The sequence below is a fragment of the Vicia villosa genome, linkage group LG1 (assembly GCF_029867415.1).
Source record: "Vicia villosa cultivar HV-30 ecotype Madison, WI linkage group LG1, Vvil1.0, whole genome shotgun sequence".
In the NCBI taxonomy this organism is placed as follows: Eukaryota; Viridiplantae; Streptophyta; class Magnoliopsida; order Fabales; family Fabaceae; genus Vicia; species Vicia villosa.
Genome location: NC_081180.1, coordinates 168897730 through 168904379, shown reverse-complemented (window position 1 = coordinate 168904379; position 6650 = coordinate 168897730).

The window sequence follows — 6650 nt, the reverse complement described above, 5'->3', positions numbered from 1 at the left end:
CGATGAAAGAGATGTACCGCCGTACCACTGACGATAACACATACCAACGTTCTACTGAAGGCATGAAAGAGATATACCACCGTACCACTGATGATATAAAAGGGATAAATCATCGACGTACCACTGACGATGAAAGAGATGTACTGCCGTACCACTGACGATAACACATACCAACGTTCCACTGAAGGCATGAAGAGGTATACCACCGTACCACTGATGATATAAAAAGAGATGATTCATCGCCGTACCACTGACGATGAAAGAGATGTACCGCCGTACCACTGACGATAACACATACCAACGTTCCACTGAAGGCATGAAGAGGTATACCACCGTACCACTGATGATATAAAAGGAGATGTACCGCCGTACCACTGACGATGAAAGAGATGTACCGCCGTACCACTGACGATAACACATACCAACGTTCCACTGAAGGCATGAAGAGGTATATCACCGTACCACTGATGATATAATAAGAGATGATTCATCGACGTACCACTGATGATGAAAGAGGTGTACCGCCGTACCACTGACGATAACACATACCAACGTTCCACTGAAGGCATGAAGAGGTATATCACCGTACCACTGATGATATAATAAGAGATGATTCATCGACGTACCACTGACGATGAAAGAGATGTACCGCCGTACCACTGACGATAACACATACCAACGTTCCACTGAAGGCATGAAGAGGTATACCACCGTACCACTGATGATATAAAAGGATAAATCATCGACGTACCACTGACGGTGAAAGAGATGTACCGCCGTACCACTGACGATAACACATACCAACGTTCCACTGAAGGCGTGAAGAGGTATATCACTGTACCACTGATGATATAAAGGGATAAATCATCGACGTACCACTGACGATGAAAGAGATGTACCGCCGTACCACTGACGATAACACATACCAACGTTCCACTGAAGGTATGAAAGAGATATACCACCGTACCACTAATGATATAAAGGGATAAATCATCGACGTACCACTGACGATGAAAGAGATGTACCGCCGTACCACTGACGATAACGCATACCAACGTTCCACTGAAGGCATGAAGAGCCGCCCCTTTTTACCAATGATGGTGAAGAGCAATCAATAATACTTTTTCAATGATTTGAGGATGCATACATAAATGCCTAGTCTCAATATTCATCATCCAGTGACAAAAATTCCATCCATGACCAAAATGGAAAGAAGCTGCCAAAAAGACTGGACCATGTGAGGGAGAAACTCACTGGTCTTCTGTTCGTAGTCATCTGAACAGAAAAACTGAAACATATTATCCACCTAGAAACAAATTCAGTGGGGATTTTCAAGGAAAGTGAGTTTTTTTCTGCTTAAGACGCTCTAAATGAAAGAGCAATCTGTTTGACAGTAAACTTCATGATAGCAAATGTGAAATGTATTACTGTTTTTGATGTATGTTAATGATGCATATGCTGCCAAAACTTAGCACAAGAATTAACTCAAGCGATGGAGTGCGAAGATAACATAATCAAGCATGTCTCAAGCTGAACATCAGAGCAAAAACTGCTATAACAATCTTTTGATGACTTTAGAATAAATGCTGCCCAACATTAGGGAATATCAGAGCTAAGAGAACACAGTAGTTGAGTTCTACACCATATTTGAACCAGGCCAAAGGTGCATTGAGTGGAACACATTCTTCTTCTTTTGCATTATGAATACATCAACATATCCATTCCTTGTAATGCACTCATGAATCAAAGTAAAACTTCTTTTATAATTTTCAAAAGGATTTTGTTGAAATCAATTTTCTTTTTGTTTCAAAAATTACTATCAACAATAAATGACATTTTGAGAGATATGGAAGAAATGAGATTGCCAATAAAGGGTAAATGCTCAAACTTTTTTAATAGAATGGTAGCCTGCAAAAGGCAAGACCCCATGGATTATTACAAAATTTGGAAAGTGGTAATTTTGTGGAAAAGGTACATTGAAATGTAATGACCCCATCCTCTCTCTCAACTTGGAATTCCTGAGCAAAGGCTTCCGTTGAAATGTGTTGAACTTCTTCATGATAAACAGATGACTGCTGATGATCAAGTCTTGTCTGATGTAGTTACTTGCCATGAATCCCTAACTTTTGCCTGGACCGCCCTTTCGGGTTTTCAGTCCACCGGGTATTTTATTCTGTTTATGTCTCTAATTTTTGCCTGGACCGCCCTTTCGGGTTTTCAATCCACCGAGACGCTCTTTTTTGCCTAAGCCGCCCTTTCGGGTTTTCAACTTAGCGAGCTGTTCTTTTATTATTTTTAGGCAAAGTATTTCTTGACTACATCAGCATTCACGGGACGGGGGAGCTCCTCTCCATCCATAGTTGTAAGAATTAATGCACCGCCAGAGAAGGCTTTCTTAACAACATATGGTCCTTCAAAATTAGGAGTCCATTTGCCCCTTGAATCGGAGGTAAAAGACAAGATTCTTTTGAGCACGAGGTCGCCTTCTCTGAATACACGAGGTCGAACCTTCTTATCGAACGCTTTCTTCATTCTTTTCTGGTACAACTGACCATGGCATAAAGCCGTCATCCTCTTTTCTTCTATCAAATTCAATTGATCAAACCTGCTTTGACACCACTCAGCCTCAGATAACTTGGTTTCCATTAAAACTCTCAATGATGGAATCTCAACCTCAATAGGGAGCACTGCTTCCATACCATAAACCAAAGAAAAGGGAGTTGCCCCTGTTGAAGTACGAACAGATGTACGGTACCCATGCAAAGCAAATGGGAGCATCTCATGCCAGTCCTTGTACGTAACAACCATCTTTTGCACAATCTTCTTAATATTCTTATTTGCTGCTTCAACAGCTCCATTCATCTTTGGCCTATAAGGCGAAGAGTTGTGATGTTCAATCTTGAAGCTTTCACACAGTTCTCTCATCATGCTGTTATTCAGGTTCGAGCCATTATCAGTGATGATCTTGCTCGGTACACCATATCTGCAAATGATGTTGTTCTTGATAAATCTAACCACAACTTGCTTTGTCACATTAGCATATGAAGCAGCTTCTACCCACTTGGTAAAGTAATCGATTGCTACCAGGATGAATCGATGTCCGTTCGAAGCCTTGGGTTCAATCATGCCAATCATATCAATACCCCACATAGAGAAAGGCCATGGGGAAGAAATAACATTGAGAAGTGTCGGAGGCACATGAATCTTGTCAGCATACACCTGACACTTGTGACACTTCTTTACAAATTTGTAGCAATCAGATTCCATTGTCAGCCAATAGTAACCTGCTCTAAGCATCTTTTTAGCCATCGAATGTCCATTGGAATGGGTACCAAAAGAACCTTCATGGATTTCATGCATCAACATGTCTGCTTCGTGTCTATCCACGCATCTGAGCAAAACCATGTCATAATTCCTTTTATACAAAACATCAGCATTGATGAAGAAACTGCCAGCCAATCTCCTCAAAGTTTTCTTATCTTTATTTGATGCCCCAAGTGGGTACTCTTGGGTCTGAAGGAAGTGCTTAATATCGAAATACCAAGGCTTTTCATCTGTTGCTTCCTCAACTGCAAATACATGAGCAGGTCTATCAAGACGCCTGATTGTTATCTGAGGTTCCTCATTATGGAAATTCACTTTGTACATGGAAGACAATGTGGCTAAAGCATCAGCCATATGATTCTCATCTCGAGGGATGTGGTGGAATTCAACTTTGTTGAAGAATGTCAATAGTCTTCTGGCGTAATCTTTATAAGGAATTAAACCAGGATGACGAGTTTCCCATTCTCCTTTAATCTGATTAATCACAAGCGCAGAATCTCCATAAACATCAAGAATCTTAATTCTCAGATTAATGGCCTCTTCAAGTCCCATGATGCAAGCTTCATACTCAGCAATATTGTTTGTGCAGTCAAAACATATCCTTGCAGTGAAAGGTACATGTGATCCATGTGGAGTGATGATAATGGCGCCAATTCCATGGCCATGAACATTAGAAGCTCCATCAAAAATTAAACCCCACTTGGATTCAGGATCTGGCCCTTCTTCTGGCAATGGTTCATCCCAATCTTGAGATCTCAAATACATTATATCTTCATCTGGGAAGTCCATTCTGATAGATTGATGATCGTCAATTGGTTGGTGAGCGAGGTACTCTGCCAACACACTTCCTTTCACAGCTTTCTGAGCTCGATATTCAATATCATATTCTGATAATAACATTTGCCAGCGAGCAATCCTTCCGGTTAATGCAGGTTTCTCAAATACATACTTAATTGGATCCATTTTGGAAATCAATAGGGTGGTGTGGTTCAACATATACTGTCTCAGTCGGCGAGCAGCCCACACCAAAGCACAACAAGTTTTCTCAAGCAGCGAGTATCTTGTTTCGCACTCGGTAAACTTTTTGCTAAGGTAGTATATTGCATACTCTTTTCGACCAGACTCGTCATGCTGACCCAACACACATCCCATTGAATTTTCAAGTACTGTGAGGTACATAATCAAAGGCCTTCCCTCAGCCGGAGGGAGCAAAATGGGAGGTTCAAGCAGATATTCTTTGATGTTGTCAAAAGCTTTCTGACAATCTTCATTCCACACACATCCCTGATTTTTCTTTAACAACTTGAAGATTGGCTCACAGGTAGCAGTCATATTGGAAATGAACCTGGAGATATAATTCAAACGTCCGAGGAAACCTCTCACTTGTTTCTCAGTCTTAGGTGCTGGCATTTCCTGAATTGCTTTAACTTTATCAGGATCCACTTCAATTCCTCTCTGACTGACAACGAAACCCAATAATTTTCCGGAACGGACACCAAAAGTGCATTTGTTTGGATTTAAGCGGAGACGATACTTTCTCAAACGCTGAAACAACTTTAAAAGATCCTCCATGTGCCCTTCCTCTGACTGGGACTTGGCAATCATATCATCCACATAAACCTCAATTTCTTTGTGCATCATATCATGGAAAAGAGTAGTCATGGCCCTCTGATATGTCGCACCAGCATTCTTTAACCCAAATGGCATCACTTTGTAACAGAATGTCCCCCAGGGTGTGATAAAGGTTGTCTTTTCCATGTCTTCAGGTGCCATCTTAATCTGGTTGTATCCTGAAAAACCATCCATAAAGGAGAAAACCTCAAACTTGGCCGTGCTATCTACCAACATATCAATGTGAGGTAGAGGAAAATCATCTTTCGGACTGGCTTTGTTCAAATCTCTATAATCCACACACATGCGAACTTTTCCGTCTTTCTTCGGAACAGGCACAATATTGGCAATCCATTGAGGATATACAGAAGTGACAAGGAAACCTGCGTCAATCTGCTTCAAGACCTCATTCTTAATCTTTTCTGCCATATCAGGATGACTCCTTCTTAACTTTTGCTTGACAGGAGGACATTCTGGTTTCAACGGCAAACGGTGCTCCACAATATCTGTGTCCAACCCAGGCATATCTTGGTAGGACCACGCAAAAATGTCAACATACTCTTTAAGAAGCTCTACCATCCTCTTCTTAACATCTTGACCAAGCAGTGCCCCAATCTTGACTTCTTTTTTATCTTCTTCAGAACCCAAGTTGATGACTTCTAACGGCTCTTTATATGGCTGAATGGTGTCTTCCTCGTGCTCAAGCAGTCGGGAAATCTCATCAGGAATACATTCATCACTCTCTTCTTCCGCCTCATACACAGGACACTCGAAGTTAGGAGAGGGCGCAGGGTCATTACTTTCAACGGTTTTATTGATTAATCTGCACAAATGATTATTATTTCAGGAAAAGGAAAGATATATGCAAACATGTAATCGTGCAGATTATGGAAAAAATGAAAACATTTTTTAAGGTTTTTTGTGTTACCACTTTCCAGAAAAAGCAAAAAGATAAAAAGCATGTATATGCAGAAACAAAATGACTTTTATTGATGATTTTAATGTTTAAAACGAACAGAAAACAGCCCCAACAACTTCACTTTCATCTTGGGCAGAATGAAAGGATTTTGAAAAACATAAAAGCAAATTACTTTGAGACATGAGTACACTCAGGAATGTCAATGGTGATCCAGTTCTTAATCATCTTTCCATTGGTCACAAAGTTTGGCACTTCTGGCTCTGATTCACCTTCAACAATAGCGTCCACCTCTGGAAGAGTCGGATGTAGAAACCCAGCACTATGAAACATTTCTTGATAGGGACGAAAAGCAGATTCAGACTTCATCACAGACTTGTCTGAGGCAGAAAATCCCAGACCAGCTCTATTCTTGTTCTCTTGTAGACTCACCACTTGTCCCCAGACTCCTGAATGTCCATTCTGAACCACCAGCTGAGCGTCTTTGAAGGAGGCAATGGAAGCTTCATCCTTTTTGATTTCATCATTAACAGACAGGGCTTGGAATGCAGTTCCAATGACTACCTCATCAGCTTCTATGGTACGGAACGAAGAGAGATGACTAATCAGCAAAGCTTGTTCTCCATTCACAACAACCATCTTTCCATCTTTCACAAATTTCAACTTTTGGTGAAGAGTTGACGTAACTGCCCCAGCCTCATGGATCCATGGGCGTCCCAATAAGCAACTGTATGCAGGGAAAATGTCCATCACTTGAAAAGTAATCTTGAAGACAAATGGTCCAATACCAATAGGCAAA